The sequence below is a fragment of the Callithrix jacchus genome, chromosome 3 (genome assembly GCF_049354715.1).
Source record: "Callithrix jacchus isolate 240 chromosome 3, calJac240_pri, whole genome shotgun sequence".
In the NCBI taxonomy this organism is placed as follows: Eukaryota; Metazoa; Chordata; class Mammalia; order Primates; family Cebidae; genus Callithrix; species Callithrix jacchus.
The window spans coordinates 59,751,581-59,777,928 of NC_133504.1; the positions used below are offsets into that span (position 1 = coordinate 59,751,581).

Genomic DNA, 26,348 nt, shown 5'->3' on the forward strand with positions numbered 1-26,348 from the left:
TTTTATGTTTTCTGATTGTGTTTTGCAAAATAGTTTACAATGTCTAATGTTAAGAATGCAATGATATTCTAGAAAAACTAATAGTGGGAGGTATCAGATATTTCTCGAGTTGTTTTTATAATTCTGCTATAATATTTAGGATTTTCCAGAGAAACAGAACAGATAAAATATATGTATTCTTTTGTACTATTTCAAGGAATTCATGAATTATTCTAAAATGTATTATTTTAAGGACTAGGCTCATATGATCACAGGCTGACAATTTGAAAATCTATCAGGCAGGCCAATAGACTGGAACTGCAGGCAGATCCAAGTTATAGTTTATAGTTTAGGGGCAGAAATCCATATTCTCTGGGAAACCTCAGATTTTGCTCTTATGGTCTTCAACTGATTGGACAAGGCCCACCCATATTATCTAGGGTTATCTTTACTTAAAGTCAATTGATTATAAATGTTAACTACATCTACAAAATACCTTTACAGCAACACTTAGATTATTTGATTAAATAACTGTGTACTATAGTATTGCTAAGATAACCTATAAATCAATAATCAGGTCTGGTTGCATAGTTTGCTTTCTTTTAAAGATATATATTATATATATACATACATACACACACACAAATTACGTTATACATGTAATATATATTTCTACATATTAATTCAACTATTAATTGATTAATACATCTATTAATAATATGCATTACATTTTAATTGACACATTATGAGTTTATACTTTAAACTTTATACATTAATTATACATTATAATATATTAATTATATGTTAATTCAACTTTATTTATTAAATATTTTGTACACTGTGTTCTGAGACCAAAACAACAAATAGGATATTACTCATATATTGGAGAAGTTTAAATATCATTGAGATTATAAATAAGTCAAGATTTTATTAATATTATTATAGCATTCCTAGTTTTCTATTTGAAGAAAGTCCTACATTGGAGATCATTTATTAAAAATTATCAGGTAAACTATATGTGCAAGGCAGTAGACTATGTGCCTAGTATAATTTAATGGTTAAAAAAAAGGTGTCATTTCCCAAAGAGCTTAAAATCAACTGAGAATTGATTCAGCTCTTAATTTGGCCACTGCGTGATACAGGATATATTACTATAATTTGAAATTCAGTTTTTGTATCTGTGCAGTGGGAATTGCACTAGATAGTATTTCATTAAGATTTTTCATGATTCTAAAACATTATCATTGTCAAGACTGTTTGTACAGAAAGTTACTCTTCAGTGGGTTGAATAGATGCATTATTTATACTGATTTGGTTCCAAGTAGAAAATTAGCAATTGATGGCATTGAGGGCTCCAGTTATATTTTCTCTTATTTAGATTAACATCTAAATTGCTTTCATAAAACAATAAAAATTAATCTCAAAGACTGAGAGAGAAAATTACCAATAAATAGGAATTGCAGTGGCCAATAGCTAATACGTTTTTTAAGTTTACATAAGTATAGGACTCCATGTCTGGGTTCCCTTCCATGAACACTCCCTTCATGGAAGCCGTCTTTCTCTCTCCTGGATTTTCCCTCTAGAGTCCCCTTCCACCCTCTCTCGTGGAAGCCTGTCTCCCACTCCTAAACACCATCTCTCTCTCTATTCCCTCGCACTCAGTGTGGAAGCTGCTTTCCTCTCCTGGATTCCATCTTTCTGGATTCTCTCACTCAGCATGAGAGTTAGCTGTTTCTTTCTCTCTCCTTCTCCTGTTTTTCTCTCTCTATATAAAGAAATCACTTTCAATAAACACTTTTGGAAAAAAAAGTTTACGTATGTATTAGATTAAACTATTTTGAGATAACTAATTTGTTATTAACCATATATAAAAAATATCATTTAAGGCTTGAGGATTTGAAAAGCCCTATTATGTGTTCAAGATTGTTATTTGCAAGTCACGTTATGTTTGTCTCCAAAGTAAATCTTGTTTTCATAATTTGGTCATTTGATGATAAAGGAGGCCCTTCATTGTAAAATAGATATTATAAGGATATAAGGTTTTTAAAAATATTTGAATGAGGTGACATACTCTAATTCTTTGTATTAATTCATTTTTAAAATTACACAGATCAGTGAAGTGATCCCGATGCCGTTGGTAGCATGCATAGTTGATGATTCATGAATTTGGAGAAAAATGACACAATATTTTGTATAACCTTTCCTGGTAAAGAAAGACCAAACCTTCCATTCTCTTACTGAACTGCTTGTAATTTTCAATGCACATTGACGTTTCATTCTTCATATTTGCTGTCTATTTTCATAGTGATGGGAATGGAATGTGATCTCCAGCACTCAGCCATTATCCTGCCCTTTGTGGTCATAGCCTTTGACTCAGGCCTGACTGAGTTCACCACAACTTATTTTTACAATGATACTGACATGCAGCCAGTCCACTTGGCAGTATTTATACTCTTGCGTAGCTGATTTCAAAATGAAGATTTTTATTGTTTCTCTTCAAAACATTTCTAGTTTCAGCAAAAATCTTTTAAAATAAAACCGCTGCTATGCAAATGACTGAAAACAAAATGCATTTTTTCCCCAATTCCCTGATTCTGTTTCAATTATTAAGCTCCACAGAGCTCTCCACTTTTCAGTCTTATTTATAAAGATATTATCCAATCTAGCAATATTTTCTCAAGAAATTGCTGGGTAGTGATTACTTTTTTTCATAAGGGTGAATCGGTTTACTGTTTTCATATACTGTGTTCTAGAAAATATATCCAGTGTGCATGTAGCAAATTCCTGTCTTGTTTGGTATTAAATTACTGAATTGTTTCTGACTACCAGTGAGGCAAAGGGAACATTGCAAGATTTGGGACTGGGGTTATTTTCTTTCTGATTTTTGATGTTCTCCTTTTATGGTTTTGTTTTGCTGTTTTCTAGATGTATTATTTCATTTCAGTTTGTATCCTTCCTTGGTGGGCTTTTACAACCTACTGGGAGTTGACGGGCTTCAAATTTTCTAGGTATAATTTTCTAGTTTTCTCCCAATCACAATGTTCAGTGATCTTTTATTTATTTATTTTCACAGAATTAGTTTGCCAGGGTGGTTGCAAAAATAAACAGTAGCTAAAGTACATGAATTCATCTTGCTTGTAATTTTGGTTTATAGCTTATCCCAGTGGTTCCCAAAGTTTAGTGTGCACCAGAATCACCTGAAAAGTTGTTTAAAACCAACCGGACAACTGGTCGCCACCCCAGAATTCAGTAGTTCTGAGGGGTGGGGTCTGAGATTTTGAATTTCAAATGACTTCCCTGCCAATGCCACTGCTGCTTGGCAAGAGACCGCAGTTTGGAAATTACCTCTGCAGAACATGAAAGAACACTAGACACTAGTCATTTTCTTCAAATAAAATAGCATGCTGTCATCTGCTGAAGAGGGCACAAATGGCACTGTACTTAAGAAATGGCTGTGACTTTCTCTTCTTAAAACAGCATACCTTCTTTAAGCTTGGCTCTTGCATTCTGTGAATAAAACTCGAACTGAAGGAATGGCCATATTTCTGACAAGCCATGAGGCTTACCAAGGTCAATTTCATTTGCTGTATCACTTAAAATACAATTCTACTTACAATTGCCTGGCATGGATGACTGCACTTTTTTTTAATGTACATAATACTTTTTGACACTGAGAAATAAGAAGCTATGAAAATAAGGTTGATAACCAGTAAAGAAGTTTTTCCTTAAATGGTTGCAATCTGCCAAGAGCTGATAAGGAAAGAATCCTGTGGGGACAATGACAAAAAACTTAAATCCATCAAACCCATGTCAGCACTAGGCAAGAAAACAAATAGAATTCCAGACAGTTCAGAACAAATACTACAAATCAGAGACCATACTCCAACCTCCTTTCAATCTTACACTTTTGAAAGACAACTTAGAAGTACAAAGGACGGTGAGCAACTCCATGCTAATAGTTAACATTTTACCTTTACTTTTGACTTTCTTCTGTTGAGCTGGAATTAAATTTGTCTTCAGTAAAAACTTTTCTCAATTTCTCTATGGTGCATATCATATTGTCTCTAATGTAAAATGCTCAAGAAAAATAAACTGAGGCTGAGCAAGAGTAGGTTAATTATTTAAAATTATGTGTTAATTTTGATGAATTAGAGTAATGAAGTTATGCTTAGAAGATTTCTGTTGTGCCTTTATATTCTCTGTTCTAAATGGTTTTGAAGCTATCAAGTATTATTGGAGAAGGATATTATCAGATGAAGTTAAAATATTAACCTTAGCTTCATAGATCCATATCCCTGAAGTGGATAATTGTTCCTCATTTTTCACATGGTATTATATAGAAGGCATGTCTCAGATTTAAAATTTTTCTATTTTGACATTAAAATGAGTTGTGTCTCAAATTGTGATGCTACTTCTTACACAGAGTATTTAAAATTAATGGCAGCAGAAAATGGACCAACTGGAATTGTTGTGACTTATGTAATCTTATGGTTTACAACATTTTAAAGTTGTTCAGCTAAGGAAGATGGGCATAACGCTAATAATATCAGTATAACTTTATTATTGAAAGGTTGCCATATGCAAGGCAATATTCCCCAGGCTGTGAACTGCACAACTTCTTTAAAATGTTTTACAGATGGCATCACACAGTTTGTGGAATTTTAGGCTTGGAAAGTCAAATAACCTGAAAATCTTATGCAGATACTAACTCCTGAAGCTAGAATTTGAAATCATCCTGTTCTTTTAATTATACTGCCTTATTACAAGTTTATATTAATACATTCAAGTTTATTTATATGTGTGAACAATCTCCTTTTGTTGATAAAAATATATTAATAGAAATAATTTGCCAAAGTGGAATTATATAAAAGACTGCCTAGAAGGTGAATACTGTTGAACTCCGGTAGGGGTGGGGATAGCCATAGATCTTTATAGTACAAATATATTGCTATATTGTAGAAACATCCTGCTTACTTGAAATGCAAAAGTGATCAAGAAAACAGTGCATTGTTTTGTGGATTTATAAGAGACGAGGAACTTCAGGGTGAGATAGCTCAGTGACTGGGGAATACAGTGAATGTCTGTGAAATAAGAGGAAATAAAGACTCCCTAGCATACAGCAAAATATATTGACTTTTATGATGTTTTTCTTTTTCTCATATATTTTTTCTTCTTGTTCCAAATTGTAAAATAATATGTGCATTTGTTTTCTGCCAAATTGTTGTTTACTGAATCCACTTCTTATCAGTGATAAAAGGAGTTGTTTCAAAGAGGTGGTCAGTTCAGTTGAAAGTATGAGAATAAACTATCCCCATGCAAATCTCATGTTGAATTGTGATCCCCTTTGTTGGGGAAGGATCTGGTAGTAGATGATAGAATCATGAAAGCAGATTTCTTCCTTGCTGTAATCAGGAGAGTGAGTTCTCATGAGATCTGGTTGTTTAAAAGTGTGTAACACCTCGACTTGGTGCTTTTCCTCCTTCTGTGGCCATGTAAGATATGTCTGCTTCCCCTTTGCCTTCTGCCACGATTGTAAGTTTCCTGAGTCTTCCCCTGTCGGGCTTCCTGTACGGCTGTGGAACTGAGTCGATTAAACCTCTTTTCTTTATAAATTACCCAGTTTTACTTATTTCTTTAGAGCAGTGCAGGAATGGACTAGTTAGTGAGGGAAAGATTCTCTCTGGGTGTTGCTATGGTGTTTGGGCTCAGTTTTACTCATTGTTTTGTAGAAGCTCTGAACCAAATCATCAGCCTCTGGCAAGTATAATTTGAATTAAAGATAAAAAGTATAAAGTATGTCTTTTTAAAATTACTTTCAGCTGGCTGTGCAAAGAAAAAAAGGGATAAGTAATATCTATGTAATGATAATTTATTCAGAAAAGTAGTCAAGAAAATAGAATGGCTTCAATGCAGAATATGTGAGTTATTTTATAAACACCATCAAACTGGCAGAAGTTTGAATAAAATGACAATGATGTTAATAAAATAGCAAATGTACTATATTTCAATAATAGAAGTGGGAAATCATTTTAAATAAGTTAATTATAGAGGTAAATTTTTACAAAAAAGAGATAGGGCCAGAGAGATATTAATTTAAAATTATGTGAAAACAGACATTGAATAGGGCTATAACTTTATCATCTTGATATCACATTGTATTGATTATTATAAAGAAGAATTTTTAAATTTATGTTATTGTATAAAATACTTGAGTTTAAGAAAGATTTCATTACATTGTTTGATAATCACCAAACTGAGGTATTTTATCAAGATACTAAGCATTGTAATGATCACACAATACCTTAAAGGATTTTTATATAGCCAAATGAAAATATGCAGATACAAATTGTTTTCTTTCAGGTGGGCAGTATTATTACACCCTAGTTAATTGAATCCCCAGAACTGATTACAACATTACTTCCTTCCATGAGTTTACATTTAATACCAGTAATTTTCCTTCAAAAAAGTAATGTTAGAGTAACAAACATTGACATTGGTCAAAAGGGGGTTTTTATACATCTGAGAAATAACTGTCAGTAGCAATTAAGCTGTTTCATAGTTAAAGCTTACTGAAGGAAGCAGGGAAGAATAAACAGACTGTTTGTAATATGAAATTTACCTACTGCAAAGATGACTCACTGAACAAATATGCATTTGTAAGGAGCAGAGCAGGCAAGAATGAATTAAAATATAGGTGCCAAATATGAAGTAAAATCTAGATTTTCATTTATTAATTCTGACAATATATTTATAGAATGACTAACGGTCTTTTTTAATAGAATTTCCATTAATTCAGTTTTCTTGGAGAAAATATTTAGAAGTTTAAAAAGTTTGCTCTGGAGAATAAGAGCGGGAGTTGATTGAAGACCAGAAATAACTAAGAGCACAGTTGAGATTGGCGAAAATGAACGTGATACTCTTCAAAACAAAATGATGTAATTTAGAAGCATTCAGCAGCCTATTGGTAGCAATAAAGAATAAATGCAATTTACTGCATTAGTTGGATGTGCAACAGAGCAGTGCAGGTACCTTGAAGTGTTGTATGAGCTTCAGTTGCACAAAAACCTATCATAGAACTGCAAGAGAAAAAGTCTATTGACTACATGAAATTTTAACATCAAAAGGATAGGCAGAAAAATTGAAACCAGCAAACAAAGCTTGAATCAGAAAGCTAGGAAGAAAATCAGATCAGAAGAACACCAACACAAACAAAATTGCAAAAGAGATGTTCAATGCTCCAGAAAGCTTAAGGAAAACTGGGTACAAATGTCAGCTGGCAGATAGATGTAGAAAGAGAAAGAAAGTTGGTGGTGACAGCAGCCTAGCATGCCAGGGAGTCGTTGCTTTTCCACTGAGGTCTGAAAAATCTCTCGGATATTGTATTTCCATGTTTGAACCAAAGCAAGGACCAGATCACCAGTGTACTTAATTCATCAGTAGAAATTTTGTGCTGCTTTATCAACACTGCTGGTGGAAAATCTCATGTTTTTATTGTGGTAAAAGTCACATAGCATAAAATCAATCATTGTGAAGTGTACAATTAGTGGCATTTTGTACATTCACAATGTTGTACAACCAAAAGCCTCATTTTTAATAAGCACGGTTTGTCTTGAAACATAAAATGAAAAAGCCTGACGAAATCATATAAGGAAAGTGTTGACTTCTAGCATAGACCTAAGAGAAATAAAAGAGAATGTTTGAAGTAGGTATGGGAATGATTTCACTCTTCACTGACTAATGGTTTTAATTACGGTCTAGAATATCTAACAAGGAATAAGAACGTCTCCATCTGGTAGCAAATAACTGACTTTCGAGGAGACACCCACAGTGCTATTTCAGCTAATCAAGGATTGTGGCAAAGCTGTGGTTTTCCTGATAGCTTTATGTCCCCTTACAGTTGTGTATACTTTATTTTCCAACAAGTACTGTCTTATTTGGTGGTGTAAAAATTTTATAGCATGCTAGGTCTTTTTTTCTTTTACTTTTTTTTTTTGAACAGAGCAAATATGTCTTGCAGAGCAGGCTATTTTAAATCATCATTTAAATAGAAAATATTTTTAAAATAGAGTTATAAAATGATTTTCCAATACCTGCAATTAGTGAAAGTACTTCTGGGAATTCTAAGCTCAGGAAATAATTTTAGTGTTTGGAGAAAATGGAATGAAGTGGAAGAACTGTCACATACAAATGTTGAGATTAGATAGATTTGGTGTTGTGGTGTGACGTTATATATTGGTTTTCATCCAAGGTTCCTGGCTCACAACTTCCATAGCCCTTGTTACAGTCTTCTGTTATAATGTTGGGTGTATTGGGCCTCAGGGGCAGGTCTCTGACCTTGTCTTGTCCTTCTTTCTCCTGCCTTTCGCTTACCTGCTCCAGGCAGGACGCTACTCTTCCCTGGCCTTCCTGATCGTGGGTCTTCAGACCTTTCCCAGAGAGGGTCCTACCCTATGCTCTAGGGGGAAGGAACACTGATGCCCTGAAGCTTCCATAAAATCCCAAGATGATTGGGTTAAGAGAGATTCCAGATAGGTGAACACATGGAGGTTTCTGGAGGGTGGCCACCTGGGGAGAGCATAGAAGCTGTACACCACTTTCTACATGCCTGCCCTATGCAACTCTCCATCAATACCCTTTGCAAAACCAGAAAATGTAAGCAATTGTTTCCCTCAGTTCTGTGAGCTGTACTAGCAAATTAACTGAACCAAAACAGGGAGTCCTGGGAACCCCTACTTGATGCCAGTTGATCAGAAGGTTCAGAGGCCTAGAATTGCAACTGGTGGGTGAGGGGCAGTCTTGCGGACTGAGCCCTCACCTTGTGGGATCTGACATTATCTCCAGATAGACAGTGTCAGAACTGAATTGGAAGATGCCTTATCTGGTATCCACTGCTTGGTGTGTGATGAAACTCTCTCCTACGTTTTGTCACATAACTGTGTGTTGATTGTTGTGATGTGAGAGTAGAGGAAAACCATGGCTTGAGAAAGTTTTCCCCTTGGGAGAGAAGACAAAAGCTGGCAGATAAATGTAGAAACGGAAAAGAAGATGGTGGTGACTACCCCAACGTGGCAGGGAGCCGTTGCTTTTCCGAGTCGCTTTCTTCCAGGCTTGATCGGTGGCCAGCATGGCCTGTGAAAATCAATGAGAACTTGCCTGTCAGAAAAACATGAAGAAAACCCAGGAAAATAGTAAGGGGAAAAGAAAAGAGGATAGCTCGACTACCTCTCAGAGAAAGCAGAGGGACTCTGAGATCATGCAACAGAAGCAGAAGGCAGCTGATGAGAAGAAGTCTATGCAGACAAAAGAAAAATGATGACTGGCTATTTGGAAAGCCTGGGTGCTCCTGCCAACTGGGTGCATCACAAGCTCTAAGGTCAAGATTCTGTAGAGTGAACAGTCATTACATACATTATGACTTATTTTTTAAAAACTATTTTAAACTTTACCTTTCAGCTTGACTTAGTGGGATGTTATAGAAGCATTCTTCAAAGAATAAAGCACTAACCTTGCAGAAAAAAATGTAGAAATATGAAGATTGAGAAACAGAGTGTAGGCACAGATGTGGAGAGTCCTGCTGCTGGTTGTATTTAATAGAACTTGGTTAAGTATTTACACTGCTTTCTCGTATTAAAAACGTTGATGACTGGATTCAGATAGTTTCCCTTCTGCTATGAACATAAGATCATAGATGAAACAAAACCTTCAAAGTAAGATCTAACTAAGCACCAAAGAATAAAGGAAAAATTCAAAGAGCACAAACTATAATAAAAGTCAACACGGTGAGAAGTGATGGCACTGCAGCCCTCAGTAATTGTTACCCTGTATTTAGGCATGAAAGGCTGGGTATAGGCTTGTGTTTCACACAGGAACACCAGAGAGACAGCCTCGGGCTGTGGAAGGTGGGGAAACTGGATTTTCTAATCCTGTATAAAATATGCATGAAAATCTTTTCATAGAGATTCTCTATTTATGAAAAGTGACCTAGAAAAACTCTACATACACACCAAAAGATTTGGCCTTAAAATGTTTGCTCTGTCTAGGACCTTAGGTATAAAGGAGGGAAGGAGGGAAGGCAAATATGAAAAATCAAAGCCTTGTGACCCAAACGTGTCTATATTTAATTTTTTTCTGTCTAAAATCATTCCAGAACCATTGTAATCCATATACACTCATCAGTAATAGGACATTTAAATAATAAAAGCAGAGGAAAAGAAAAAATTAATGCTGAAAATGAGCTCACACAAATGGATTACATGATATGATTAGAATGCTAGCAGATGGTAATAAAAAGAATTAGGCATGAAAGTATTATGAACATGAAAATCAGAAAAAAACTTCTAACAAAACATGCTAAAGCTTATTGATGGGCTAACAAAATAGAATAATATATATCTTATTATATATATATTGTTATATATTATTTATATTTATTATGAGGAATTGGCTCATGTAATTATAGAAGCTGAGAAGTCCCATGATCTGCTGTCTACAAGCCGGAGATATAGGAAAGCTAGTTGTGTAATGTAGCCTGAGTCTGAAGGGCTGAGAACTGGGGAAGTCAATGATATAAATCCCAGTTCAAGGGCAGAAGATGACATGAGATGTTCCAGTTCAAACAGCGCAGTGAAAAAACAAGAGGGTAGATTCCTCCTTTCTTTACTTTCTGTTCTATTCAGGCCCTCAGAAGATTGAATGATAACCAATCATGTTGGAAAACATAATTTATTTTGCTTAATACATCAACTTAAGTTCTAATTTCATTTGCAAACACTGTCACAAACATACCCAGGAAAATGATTAACCTAACTACCCCAGGGCCCATTCACAGTGATGCATACCATTGTCTATCATACTCAACTAGCAGACTAAGAAGCTTATGAAGAGCTAACCAGAGAATTAGTGACCTGAGAGGTAGATCTAAGAAAACTACCTGACACAGTACAGAGAAATTTAAGCAGATGGCGATAGTAACTGTAAGGCACACAAAGGGTTTCCTGGGATATTCCTGATATTCTCCTTCTTTAACTGGGGACAGGTTCCATGAGCATGGTCACTTTCTGAAAACTTGTGAAGCCATACAAAGAAGAGTTATATACTTCTGAAAAAAGTTTAAAAAGTTTATAAGTACAAAAAATGAGAAATGTGACTTGGAAATTGTAAAGTGAAAAAAGTTATGGAAAAATTTCTAGTAATTTTAGGAAAGTAAAAATGTAGCTTAAAAAAAGAAAAAAAAAAAACTGTGATGACCAGAAATACAAAACATAAAATAAGATGGTTGAACCAAATCCAAATGTAAATCTACCTGTTCAAATATAGAAAATATCAGCTTTGATAAAATAACAAAATTTTATTCAAAAGAATCACACCTAAAATTTAATGACTATGAAATTTTGAAATTCGAGAAACAAAAAAGGGTTGACCAAGTATTACTTGCATAGAATATTAATATATAATTATACTTTACTATATGTTTACTACAGATAAAAGGAGTCATTAATTAACAATAAAAAATAATTCCTTAGATCTTATAGTCTTATATCCAAATATCTGTAATTCAGGAATTAATTAAAATTATTTTTTAACAGAGGCTTTAACATTGCTAAAATAGTAAGAGATGATGAATTTTAATAATGGAGAAATGAAGCTCAGAGGAAGAAGTAGGATGTCGGGGCAAAAGAAAACATAAAATTGAACTTATGTAACATTCTTCTTAACTCAAGTTTTGAGTTAAGGTAGAATTCAAAGTAGAGCTCATTGATCAATAAAAAATATAAACAACTGAATGAAAAGAATGTATATATACTTATTAATACTTTTGAAATGCTGCAAAAGCGGTAGAAATTTATAATTTCAAGTACATTTTTTTAAAAAGTAAAAAAAAAACAATATGTGAGCTAAGTATTAAACTCAATAGTAAAATAATAATAGTACTTGCAAAAATGTAGAAATATGGAGATAATTATGATACAAAAAATTAATATTAAGTTAATATTAAAAAATAAAAAACAAATCCTAGTTGTTTTATAAATGTTACTAATATAAAATTTCCAAAAGGACTTATCACAAAATGATAGTAGGCATACTTTTTAAACAGCTGGGACATAACTATAAGTATAGTGAGATAAAGACAAAAGTTAATGGAAGATAGCTTTGTTTATAATATCAAGAATTCAAAAAAACTAAACATCTCTTACCAGAGGAATGGATAAACACATTTTGCCATCGCTATATAATGGAATACTATGCAGTAGAAATTAATGAACATATGTGGATAAATGTCAACTATAAGGCTACATAAAAATCCAATTCCAAGAAGAATACATGTAGCACGACACCAACTGAGTAAAGGTTTAAACATACATAGTGATATCAGCTTTAAATCTTATATCATCAGATCATTCTAGCCCTTCCTCTATTTTTACTCCTGTCTGCCATGCAAAATTTCTCTGATCAATTCCCATGATCAACTTAATCTTTTACCTGCTGATTTCCCATCATTTTCTTCAATACTGCTGCTGTCATAGTTCTTGATGATTTAAAAGATAATCTATTAGCTAACATTTTCTGGCATCTCAGTTCTTAAGAGTTCTTTCATCGAGTGACCTTCATCAATATCTCCACTTGTAAGTCTAACATTCAATCATTGGGCTTTCCAGACATCACTTCCTGTCTTTGTGGCTAATGCACCAGTATTGCCACAACTTTGATCTTACTATGTCTTACTGTATTAATTTTCTAGGGCTGTCATAACAAAGTACCTTACTGCCTAGTTCACTGAGAAGAAGGAGTCAATCAAGAAGAGACTGTCTACAATCCCCACTACAATATCTAATAACCCACTTGCATTTGAACTCATGTTTTCGTCTTTTTCCTCCGCATGTCTTTCACCCTCCTATCTATGAACTAGATCTTCCTATCTTCCAAAGTCTTTGTTTTAGTGATTTTCCTTTTTCTCTCAACCATTCCCTTTCTACTGGAACTTTCCTATAAATATATAGACATGCCACTGTTTCTCATATTTTCAAATGACCTCTTAACCTTACATTTCTCAAATACTTCTCCACTTATCTCCTTACCAATACTCATGATTCCCAGTTTTTCTTCCACTATTCTCTACTGAATCCCTACCAGCAAGACTTCATTGTCACTACCTAACCAGATGGTTCTTATCAAGGTCACCAATGTCTTCCAATAAGATCCTTCTATGGTCATTTCTCAGTCCTATTTTACTTGATCAGTTAGCATTTGTCATGTTTGTTACCCTGAGAACATCACACTCTCCTGGTTTTTCTTTTTTCTCAAAGGATAATCTCAATTCCATAAATGGTTTCTCCTCATCTCACCATCACATTGTTGCTCACTGGGAGTTAGTGCAGTCATGCACCTTATAATAATATTTTGATCAACAATGGGCTGTACATACAATGATGGACACATAAAACTATAATAAAGCAGAAAACTTTCTGTCATCTAGTGATACCATAACCACTGTAAAGTCTTTGTACAAGCCATTACCTTTTCTATGTTTAGTATGCAAATACTTACCATTGTAATACAATTGGCTACAGTATGCAGTGCAGTAACATGCTAGGCAGGTTTTTAGCCTAGGAGCAACAGGCTATGCCATACAAGCTAGGTGAGCAATAGGCTATACAATCTAGCTTTGTGTAAAAATCCTGCGTGATGTTCACGTGATGACAAAATTGACTAAGGATGCATTTCGCGTATCCTAGTTTAATGATGCATGACTATATTAGGACCTCTTCTTCTTACTATCATGCTAATTCTCTTGAAGGCCATTCAGTGTCATTTATACGGTAATGCTTTCAAATTTTATGTTTGCAATCTTATTTTCCCTGCAATCCAGGCTCATATATACAACTGTACCCTTGCCATCTTTGCCTGATGTTCTAATATATATATATTTAATTTACTATGTTTGAAACTGAGCTCCTGATCATTCTATTGCCACTACCTCCAAACATGCTCTTTTAATAAATTTGTTTGCTTGTTTGTTTCTGTTAATGGTAATTCTCTTTCCAACAGCTCAGAACTAAAATCTTGACCTGTACCATCATTATCTTTCACCTGGATTTTTGCAGCAGCCTCCCAAGTGAACTTCCTGCCTTCTATCAAGCCCACCACTGAAAAACAAAACAACAACAAAATAAATCTAGTCTATTTTTAACATACCAGGATTTTTGGATTAAAATATCAATCATATCATGCCTATTCTCTGCATAAAATTCAACCAACTGGTTTCCATCTGACAGAGTTGTTAATAAATTATTATGAATGCCTACGGCCGGTCTAAATCTGTACACTCCTCTACACTCTTTTGTCTCTCTGGTTTCACTTTCTGCTCTTCTCCTCCTTTCTGTATTTCTTTCCTGTTCTTTATATGCATCCAGTATCTTTTCAGTCCTTCATTTCCTTTAACTCCTTACTCAAAAAACACATTGTCTGTGAAACTTGACACTGACCACACTTTTTTCTTATCGCTTACCCTCATCTAACATATTCTATTTTAGAAATTTATTTTGCTCACTGCCTGCCTAACTTACTAGAATGCTATCTTTGAGAGAAGAAAGACTTTGGACTGTTTTGTCCTTTGTTCTATTTCTGGTAGCTAGAATAATACATGTACTTAATGTAATAATATATACCACTTCGTATTTGTTGACTGAATAGTTGAAAAATATGTGTGTGTATGTATGTGTATACTAAGAATATATACATATATAGCAAATATAAAGATCTGTGCATGGAGAAAATAAACGCCAAATTGGAGAGATTTATCTCTTAGGTGAATAAATACAGGAAAGAAGCGATCTGAGGAGTACACAAGGGGATTCAAAATATTTGTGTTTATTTCACTAGTTTAGAGAATAATATATATTTATTATTTGTACTTTTTTTTGTATGTCAGAAAGTTAATTTTATATGAAGGTAATGACATAGTAATCATACTTTGATCTAATTAGCAACTAGATTAGTTGGATAAAATTCTATTATGCTATGTTGTCTTCCTGATCACCCTCTTAAAAATTCCACGTATGTCTTTAAAAAGTTGCTTGATTTTAAAAGTATCCTTCATTTCTCTATATTCTGTAATTTTAGACATTTTTCTACTGTGGTATCTATTGGTTTTTGGCTTTAATTTCATTTTTCAAAATTTCTAGCATCTCTTTTACCTCTCTGTCACTTTTCCTCAATTGTTTTTTATCCTCGTTATAGGTCATAGTTTTCTTTTTCTTACTATATCTCTTAGACTGGATGTCAGACATTCTGAATTTTACACGTAAATGGTGCTGTGTCGATTTGATTTTCTATCCATTTTTTGATCTTTATTTGAGAATGCAGTTAATTTACTTTGAGACAGTTGAATCCAGTTTGATCTATTTTTTATTTTTTATTTGTTAGGTGACTCCATAGCAGTGCTTACCATCAGGCTAACATTACCCATTACTGAGGTAAGAGTCTTCTGAATATTCTATCGAATGCCCTGTAGATCCTGAAATGTTCCAGTCAGTCAATTTCCTGCCCTGTGTGAGTACCAGGCACTGTTTCCTCTAATTTTGTTGAATGACCTTTCCCTCAATCCTAAAGTAGTTTCCCCACCTGCATATGCTGCTTAGTACTTTGCTGAGTACTCAGGGGAGACTCTGCAGATAGCCACAATTTTCTCCCTGTGCAGTTTTCTCCTCTCTGGTACTTTCACCTGCGAGTTACAGCCACTTAGTTCTCCCCAGGGTCTCTACTAAGCTTCCTCAACTCTGGGAGTTTTCAGGACTCTGTACCAAGGCTGAAACCTTTCTCAAGGCAATAAGTTGAAATAAATGTAAGATTCCTCCAAGTTGCTTTCCTTCTTTCTGGAATTGCTTCTGTCTTTTGTTGTTTGGTATTAAGTGTCTTAAAAATTATTGTTTCTTTTCTCCTCTTTTTGTCCTGTCTTTTGGTTACTTCAGATGGGATTATAAGTCTGTTCCTTATGATTACACCTTGATCAGAGCTTGTGTTTTATTACCTATCACTTTCAAATATATTTATTCTTTAACTGTATTAGATTTTAAAAATACATTGCTTGTTTCTTTCTTCTGCTTTTTCATTTCTTCAATATTTTTACGCATTTTTCCTTTCTATGTTTGCTTTTCCTCTGCTCTTTTCTACTGTGGTATCTATGGGTTTTTAATTTGTACTCCACCCTCCAATTTCAACCCCAGTAACTCCTGTGGTCTGAGAGGTTTTGTTTGATATCTTCCATTTGCTTAGGCAAATATTTCTGAGCATTTTTGTTTTTAATTTTAGCTGATCTTTCAATGTTTGCATAATTCTTTATAATTCATTCCCTCCCCATTTATATGTATTAAATCAATGCTTTCATCTTTGTTGCTGTGCATTTCTGGTGTTTTCCCATTATTTATTAAATGACTATCTAGTTTCCTTTTATCTTTTCTTTTCTTGGAATACACTTGCATGGCATTAGACTTCATTTATTTATTTTTTTGTAGTATCTGATGTTTAAATGATGTGGGTTTTCTGGGAAGATTAGCTTGGGCACAGTTTCAACTTTTTGCTTTTTTTTTTTAATAATTTGCTATCTGTGATCTACTCCCAGATGATCTGATATCTAATGTTTTGGCTCTGCTCAATTTCAGTTCTGTGCTTAGTATTTGGTCTCTATGTGAACAGTTTTCTTTTATAAGACAGAATTAGCTTGATATTTCTCAAATTTTCTGGGGAATATACTAAGATAGAAATATTAGATCATTTAGGTTTGCTTACAAGATTTTTCATTTCTATTAATTCAGCTTCCATGAGAAACTTTCCTAATTTCACTGGTCATTCCCAGCTGCGTCTATTCAGGTTGCCACTCAATATAAAACTTGAAGTGAGAAGAATAAATTGGCTTTTTTGGGAAGAAGGGTATTTCCATAAAATTGTGATATTTTTGCATTTTATTTTCACACTGTCATTCCTAGTTGCTGCTTTAGTGGTCTGACCAACCCCATTGTTATTTTCAGATTCATCAGGCTTCTGTTGCCTATTTTTAAAAAGATGTAATCAGATGTTAACAAGTGTTGACTTGTTTGATTCTTAGAAAAAAGTTTGGAAGTAATTTTGATATACTCAAGTTTTCTATATGTACAATTTTACAAAATATTGCAAAACTTAAAAGAGAAAAAGAAAATTTAATGAAAATATATCAATAACTACAGTAAGAAATATTATACAAGAATAAATATAACAAAGGAAAACTTTATCCGTGTTTATGGATAAAATTTATAAACCTATTGAAGGAAATAAAAGTATGATAAGTAATTAAAGATATATATTGTGCTTGTGAGTGACAAAACTTAGCATTACAAAGGTGCCAATTTTGACAAAGCAATTTTATTCATTCATTGTATTATAGAATTCTATAAAACTCTTGTTAAATATATACTAAAGTTAAAAACAAAATTTGCCAAAATATTAAAGAATAAAAAAAGAGAGCTTGTCAATATTTATTATAATGATAACATTTGTATGATTACAGTAATACATTAGTAATATACAAAAGAAAATGTATGGATACATGCATGGTAAACTTATTCAAGTGAGGGCAAGGATATCATGTAAACTGAGAATGTTTAAGTGAAGCAAAGATGAGAAATGTGAATACATAAAGACTGCAGAGCCCTTTGCAATGTTTTAGTGCTTTAACAAATATGGGAAGTAAAAATGAACAAATGTCTACATCATTAAATCTGAAGCATTATTCTTAATATGTTAAAATTTCTTCTTCTCTTCCTTCTTTTTCTGCTTTTCCTCTGCCTCCCCTTCTTTCTTTCTTTATCCCTTCTTTCATTGTTCCTTCTCCTCCTTCCCTCCCTTTCTTATTTCCTCCTCTCTGTTATCAGGAACTGTGCATTATTTTTCAAATATATCTAAATTATTTGGTTGTTTTTGATTTGTCACTAGAGAGCGATTCAGATTTTACAAGAAAAAGAAAATGTTTATGTTGTTCTATTGCTCTCCTCTAACTTCCTGTTTTTATTTTGTGTGGTAGTGTGAATGGAATCTTTGAACAAAATTTATGATGAGAAAACAGCTGTTAGCAGCAAAATGATAGAGTTCATTAGCTGTCCTTACAATATGCATTGTGCATAATTGCATGGTTCAAATTTTATTTTTAAAGTTTTTAAAAAATATATTGTTAATTACCAGACCACCAGGCACTAAGACCCATGAGGAGTAATCAGTTTTGGATAATACTTTAAATACTGCAAAGCTATTTGATTCCTTAAAAGGAGGCAGAGAATACAATATTAGGCAATAAGCCTAGCTAAAAATTTTTCATACTTGGAAAAACTAGCTATGGGAATTTCTGTAGTCATTTTTAGGAATTGTATTTGAGGCAGGGCTATAGCAGCACAAATAACATGGTGGACAATGAACATCTGTTACTCACCTGAAATTAGTGAAAAAGTGATCCATGAAGTGAAGCTCATATTCAGTTACAGGTGGGTAAAGCATGTCATTCTGAATAGTGGTGTGAGGGGGTCTATTACCAATGAAATTTAATAGAGTGGAGTGCTGGGAATGCTATTTGATGCATTATCTTTTAGATTAAGAGTGACATGGCACACACAACTAATGACGATTGATCTGATTTTTCTTTTAGCATGTTAAAGGTATCTATAGAAATAAAAACAGAAAAGAAACACATTGACAACTTCAGCTTAAGAAATTCATTTTGCATCACTGAAAGAGGGCAGCAGATTATCTTTGCAGCATTGAATCAACAAAGTTGTTAGTCCTGTTTCATGAGACCTTGCATTTTGCCCTTGGGACCACAGACACACACTATATCTGTATATCCAGTTCAGTGCCTTCCAATGTATTTGGTCATGGCCCTGTAGGAGAATGAGTCCACCATGGCACCCTGCCGACCTTGCACATATCCATATAAGTCACACAAACAAAGATTTGAACCACAAGTAATCTGAGTCTTAGCAGAATGCCTTATGAGGTTCCTGGAACATTAAAGGATGGAGTGCATGCAGGGAGCTTCTACAAGGCCCTTTCTTACTCACCTTGAGTGATCCCTTTGCTATTATGAAACAATTTCTCATCACCTCCTGAATTCTGATGAGGTATGAAGCTTCAGGAGCGCCACACTCAGAGAAGAACTTCAGAAGCATACGTCCACTTAGTCACAGTCTAGAGTCAGATCCTCAGCAACAGGACATCCTGCTACTTACACTAAGGTGTACTGTTTTGTTTGTGTCGTTTTTTTGTTTTAGGACAAAGCATGGAAAGCTGGCATTTTTGGCTAATCTTTTTCTCTTGAGAAAGTAATAAAATAAATAATGAAGTGTTTGAATCTAAAAGTGGCTTGCTGTGTATCTTTTTCAGTCAGGCTTCAGCTTTGGCCTGGACTTGATTTTTGTGTGCTTGACAACTTCAGCTTAAGAAATTCATTTTGCATCACTGAAAGAGGGCAGCAGATTATCTTTCCAGCATTGAATCAACAAAGTTGTTAGTCCTGTTTCATGAGACCTTGCATTTTGCCCTTGGGACCACACAGACACACACTATATCTGTATATCCATAATACAGTCCTGAATGTTCTCTGATATCCAGTCCTTATCCTTTCATTTTAATGTACTATTTTGTCTAGAGATATGATTCTGCCAAGTCTCACTTCCACTCTCACAGGAAGTTAAATACTGCTGTCGAAGTACAATTTTTACAAACAGCTGTCTCTCTCTCTCTCTCTCTCTCTATATATATATATATATACACACACACACATCTATATTTTTGAGGCAGAGTCTCACTCCTACCAGTTTTTATAACCAGTTGTGTGTGTATATATGTATTTATATATATGTGTGTGTGTGTGTATATTTATACACACACACACACACACACATATATATATGAGAGAGAGAGAGAGAGAGAGTGTCAGGGTCTCACTTCTATTGCTCAGGCTGGAGTGCAGTGGCATGATCATGGCTAACTGCAGCCTTGACCTCCTGGGCTTGGGTGATTCTCCCACCTCATTTTCCTGAGTAGCTGGGACTGCAGGCGTACACCATGTCCAGCTAATTATTTTTGTCTTTTTAGTAGAGATGAAGTTTCACCATGTTGCTCAGCCTGGGCTCAAACTCCTGGACTCAAGCTATCCAGCCACCTTGATCTCCCAAAGTGCTGGGATTACAGGCCTGAGCCACCATGCTCACCATCTTAATATTCATTTCGAATATCTCAGGATCTAATTACCCAACTGGAAGGAGCCCTTCAAATCAAAAAGAGTGTATGATTTTTAGTTTTAATAAACCTGCCCACTTTTGAGACCTAGAATTGCCAGAAACTATATGACAAAATATATAAAGACAGACTGAACTGAATAATTGAAAGATAAGCTCTCTGAGAAAAGGAATATGAAGGAATATGGTCCTTTTTTTTTACTGCTATTATTTTTATGCATAGAATAGTATTAGGTACAATGTAAGGACTCAATTATAATTTTTGATTGAATAAAGAAATATTAGCATGGCATAGTATAGCATAACACAGCATAGACTAGAACAATTTGTCCTGAGGCATGGTGAAAAACTTTCTATTATTTTGAAAAGATATTAATCTAATTTCAGTCTTATGATTTAAAGTGACAAAGAAGGAAATTGTCAAAAGGAGTTTACATTACATGGTAGTTAATTTTATGTGCTAACTTGACTGGGATAAGGAATTCTCAGAGGGCTGATGCAACATTTTTTCTGGGTGTGTCTATAAGGGTGGTTCTGAAAAACACTGGCATTTAAATTGGTAAGTTGAGTAAAGAAGATCACCCTTACCCATGTAGGCAGGCATCATGTAATTTATTGAGAGCCTCAGTATGATAGAAAGGTAGATGAATTTGCTTTCTAACTGAGCTGGGACATCCCTCTTTTTTTGTCCTTTGGAAATCAGCACTCTTGGTTTTTAGGCCATTGAACTTGGACTGGCTGGGTCTTATATAATCAGCTCCTGCTGTTCACAGGCCTTGAGACTCAGAATTACAGCAGCTTTCCTGGGCCTCAGTCTTGTAGACAGCAATTAATGAGATTTAGCTTCTATCATCATGTGAGCCAATTTTTTATAATAAATCTCATTACATCCTTATATATACTATTGGTTGTGTTTCTCAGGAGAATCATGACTAATACACATGCATCTTTATTACCCCAGTGTCTTCGTACTGGGAAAGGAGCGGAAGGTGGAGAAATCATTTTGTTCTTTCTTTTAGTCGATGGTTTGAGAAAGAAGCAAGAAAGAAAAAGTAAAAATCTATCTACATATTTGTAGTAAGAAAATCTACTACTATGAATGTTACAATGTTACTTTGTATTATAAGGTAGTGGGTTCCAGTAGAAATACAGGTTTATTAAACCATTTGTAAAGAACGCATAAGCTGGCAAGGGAAATGCTGATCTGAGCTATTAGGTTGGTGCAAAAGTAATTGCAGTTTTGGACCTTGAATTTTAAATTATTATAACTAGGCCACACACATCTTTATTAATCAAAATAGGAGCCATTACAATCAACACATTTTTTGCCAAGGTGAAATGTTTCAATTTGTTTATTCCTGTAGCGTCAAAAATCCATGCTTTGAGATTCTATGAACTCATGAAAAGCATTTTCTGCATCCTGCTGGTTGTAAAAGCATTTTCCCTGCAAAAAGTTGTTAGATGCTTGAAGAAGTGGTAGTCAGTCAGCAAGAAGTCAGGTGAATATGGCAGACGAGGCAAAACTTTGTAGCCCAATTCATTCAACTTTTGAAGCATTGGTTGTGCGACATGTAGTCAGGCATTGCGGTGAAGAATTGGGGCATTTCTGTTAACCAATGCTGGCTGCGAGTGTTGTAGTTTTGGGTGCATCTTATCAATCTCTGAGATGTAATGGCTTTGCCGAGGTTCAGAAAGCTGTAGTGGATCAGGCTGGCAGCAGACCACCAAACAGCGACTGCGACCTTTTTTTGATGCAAGTTCAGCTTTGGGAAGTGCTTTGGAACTTCTCAGTCTAACCACTGAGCTGGTCTTCACCAGTTGTCATATAAAATTCATTTTTCATCACAGATCACAATCTGAACGAGAAATCCCTCATTTTTGTGGCGTAGAATAAGAGAAGACGACACTTCAAAACGACAAAGTTTTTTATTTTTGCTCAGCTCCTGGGACACCCACTAATCAAGCTTTTTCAGCTTTGTAATTTGCCTCAAATGTGGAAAGATCTTGGAATAGTCAGTTCAGTTCTTCAGCCACTTCTTGTGTAGCTGTAAGAGGATCAGCTTCAAGGACTCCTCTCAATTGGTCATTGTCAACTTCCCGATGGCCAGCCACTTGACTCCTCATCTTCAAGGCTCTCATCTTCTTTGCAAAACTTCTTGAACACCACTGCCCTGTATATTCATTAGCAGTTCCTGGGCTAAATATGTTATTGATGTTGACAGCTATCTCTACTGTTTTACAACACATTTTGAAATAGAACAAGAAAATTGCTCAAAGTTGTCTTTTTCTAACATCATTTCCATAGCCTAAAATAAACATAAAATAAATAACAAGTAATGTCATTAACAAAAAATAAGTAAAGTGAGAAATGTCCAGTAAAATGATGAATATCAACCATATTTATTTAAGAATGTATTCCAATATCAAAAAGCAAATTTCAACAATGCAAAAGTGAAATTACATTTGCACCAACCTAATAATCTTTTATTTCTATTTTTATTGGGAAAAAAATTGAAATAACAAAGAATGAAATGCAAACATACATATTCAGTTTCTAGAATTAATGTCAATTAAGATATTATCACATTTAATTTCTGTTTTTTCTAAATAATAAAACTACATACATATCTATAATTCGTTTTATCTTCTTTCGTTTTTTTCTACCCACATCTATACCACAATCACTACTATCTCTGCAATAAGAATTATAAAAGTTGGACACATGGATGAGACAAAGATTTGATTCATGAAAATAATTTTCTTTTTAATAGGAGTGGGCTGTAAACGAATTCTAAAAATTCCAGCTCACCTTCCAGGAGAGGTGGGTTACCTCTAAACTTAAGCAAAGTGAGTAGAACTTCCTCAAGATTTTTTAATAGTGATGGCTTGATTTGAGTTTTCTGTTCTTCTGGAAATGTATAGGTCAAAAGAGACAGATCGACTAAATGGTTTGATAATTTGGCAACAAAGTCTTACTGATGCTTTGGAATCAGCTTCTACTCTCTGAGTGTATTCAGACAAACAATCTAAAAGTTTTCCATGGACCAAATAAAAAGTGTGGGATGTCATTGTCTTTAATTTTATCCTATAGAACCATTAAGAGGAGCAAATGGCAGCAAATAGGCCTTAGCAGAGGACAGACTGGAGGTGAAATGCTAGATTCCTAGTAGGGAGAAAGCAACTTAGCAGAAAAGAGTACATTCACCCAAGCAAAGAGAATTTTATGAATGAACTAAGCAGGCAGAGGGGAAAGTTTATAAAAGGGTTGTATAGAGGCTGATTGTGTACCCTCAAAATTCATATGTTTTAGTCCTATCCCACAGTACTTAAAATGTGACTGTTACTTGATGATAGGACCTTAAAATAGGTAATTAAGTTTAAATGAAGTCTTTACAGAGGGATCTCATCCAAAATGAATGTTTTCCTTATAAGTAAAGGAGATGATGACACAGGCACACACAGAGGAAAGACCACATGAAGTCACAGGGACTTTCTCTTCTCTCGTTGGCTTGTAGTTGGATATCTAGATGTTTGGCGACTACAAGCCAAAGAGAGAAGAGAAAGAAGCCTCAGAGTTCATTAACTCTGCTGACACCTTGATCTTGGACTTTCAGCCTCCAAAACCATGGAAAAGTCAATTTCTGTTATTTAAATCAACCAGTTTATGGTACTTTGTTATAATAGCTCTAGCAAACGAATACTATGTGATAGATAATGATGGACATCATTCACAAATAACTATGCAGAAAAGAACATGCCATCAAAAACCATGGAAACAAAACTTACAGAAAATATGATTATCATTATAACAAACATTATTTTCTTCTTTACCAAAGAAATATCAAATAAAAATAATAAATAAGGATATATAATACTCAAATAACAATTAATTTGACAAATCAACTAGATTGTAGATTTTTTTTTCTAATGTCTACTGAACAATCATAAATATTAACTGTATATAATAGGACTCAGAAGAGAAGGAGAAGGTGGATTTCAGAAGAAATAGCTTCATTGTAAATGAAGGAGACAAATGTGCTAATAGTTGGAAAGGAAAATAGCAACAAGAGAGGTTGTTTGCTTAAACAAGTGTGCTTTAAATAATAGGAATAAAATCATAAGAATAATCTACTAGAGAGAAATCAATTAGCAATATAATGGAGTAGGAGAAAACTTATCTGAGTCTAGCCCATGAGTAGACAAAAGAAGAGAGGGTGTGATATAATGTAAGAATGAGCCGTTGGTCATGGCTAAGAGGGCAGAATAATGGGAATGAAGGCAGAGTATATGTGACATGTGTAGATGTGGTCATTAAAGGTTGCTAATACTGTCTTCTGATTGTTTTTGTCTTATCAGTGAAACAGGAAGTGAAGTGATTGGCTGAGTGAAAGGAGATTTTGACTTGAGTTTGGTAAGGTGAGACTCATGAACATGATTGTATGTTTCATTCTGGTCATGTCCAGATGCTAAGCTGTTCACACAGAGTAGGTGAAGATTTGGACTTAACCAAATTTGCGTGATTGTTAATTTTGGTTTTCCACAATGTGGTATTCTACTATTTATATCAAACAGAAGGTTGAATATGCTTCATTTCATCTAATATCTTGATAAAAACTGGTCTCAGAAATTTTCTGTGCATGAAAGAACTGGGGAAATGGCAGATAGCAATAGGAGAAAAGGCAACTGTATGTTCTGTAACATTTTCCATGAGTATAGATTACCTGTGTGAATCATAAAATGCCATAAGTGTGTTTATAATTTGAATATAAAATGGAAAAGTTGAATGAAGCAAATTTTAGCTATAAGATTGATATGAAATTTTACTAAAAACACTGGAGTGATTGACCACAGTAAGCTAAGTTTGGGCCAATGATTAAATGACTACTAAAGCTGATAACTGGAACACTCCAACTCAGATCTAAATATCAGAGGCAATTTTAAGATCAATATAGTGTTTATATCAAGAAAAATTGATTTTTTCCACTTCTGGAAATGTACATGCATATTTAGCTGTCAGATTTTAAGGTTATATGTACAAAAGCTTGTTAGAGGGATACATAGCCAGTGATTAAAAATAAAAATGACTAAACCTTAAAGAAAATGATGTATAAGAAAGTTATAAAATATGTAAACTGTGTCCTAGAGTTTCAATAATTTTATGAATATTGACTGTCATTTCTTGAGTTGGATCACAATTCATGACATGGTATGGGTGCAAAGAGATCATATGGGGTAAATCACTTTGCCTACATGAAGTGGCGGAGACACATGTAAAGGGGAGAAATTGAACATCATTTGGGTGCCTTTAAATTCTAACTCTCTTATGTTGTGTATACATGTTAACTGATTAACTATATATTTTCCGTCTTTAAATTTTAAATTCTTTAATAAATCAGAATTTCATCCATACTAAATGGATATATGCAAATACAGTACAGTGTTACACATATTGTAGGCACTTATTGTATGCTTCCTTGACAGACCTAATGTTCATTTCTCACCAAATGTCAATCTTAAGAATATTTTGACTTAGGTACCATTACTTTTAAACATTCAGCCTCATGATGTCTTACAGTTTTCCTCTTGAAACAGTCAGTTATGTCTCTAAAGACAAAAACATACAAATAAAAAAATTTTTAATCTTGCTTTGGAATTAGATTATCTTAACATTTAGCAGTCTGTTTGAATTATTCTGATAGTACGTTAAGGAACAAGTACCTGATGAGTAACTTTATAGCTGTAATAGTCCAAAGAGAAGGGAACACATCCTGTTGGTTGGATGAGTTTAAGAGAGACATCTGCTGGCTACCTTTGAATAGCTACTCTGAGAAATTGTCAGAATCAGTAGTCCTATTTTTCAATGTATAATTAGAAAAAAGAAAAAAATGTAAAATAATCGAGAACATTTACAGAATTTAGTTTATTCAAATGATGTTGATAATTAGACTATAACTGCAGGTTCACAATTAGACAAACAAGTAGAGGCACTTTGGAAAAATGCTGTCCATGTGCTAATTGCTAATGAAGGTCCTTCTCTTAAATACGTGTCTATTATAGCAATATATCATATACATAAAGTAATAGGAAATGCATAATTCTGAAACTAATATA

The 26,348-nt window shown here is 34.1% G+C and overlaps 1 long non-coding RNA gene and 1 pseudogene across 1 annotated transcript; both read left to right on the forward strand.

Moving 5' to 3' along the window:
• The first annotated feature begins 3,825 nt into the window (after positions 1–3,825).
• On the forward strand, positions 3,826–25,231 carry LOC144581864 (uncharacterized). The gene is made up of 3 exons (XR_013533281.1): positions 3,826–3,916; positions 15,403–15,452; positions 24,594–25,231. It is a non-coding gene; the product is annotated as an uncharacterized LOC144581864 (long non-coding RNA).
• LOC100387924 (small EDRK-rich factor 1 pseudogene) lies at positions 9,104–9,310 on the forward strand (annotated as a pseudogene).
• Positions 25,232–26,348: the final 1,117 nt, after the last annotated feature.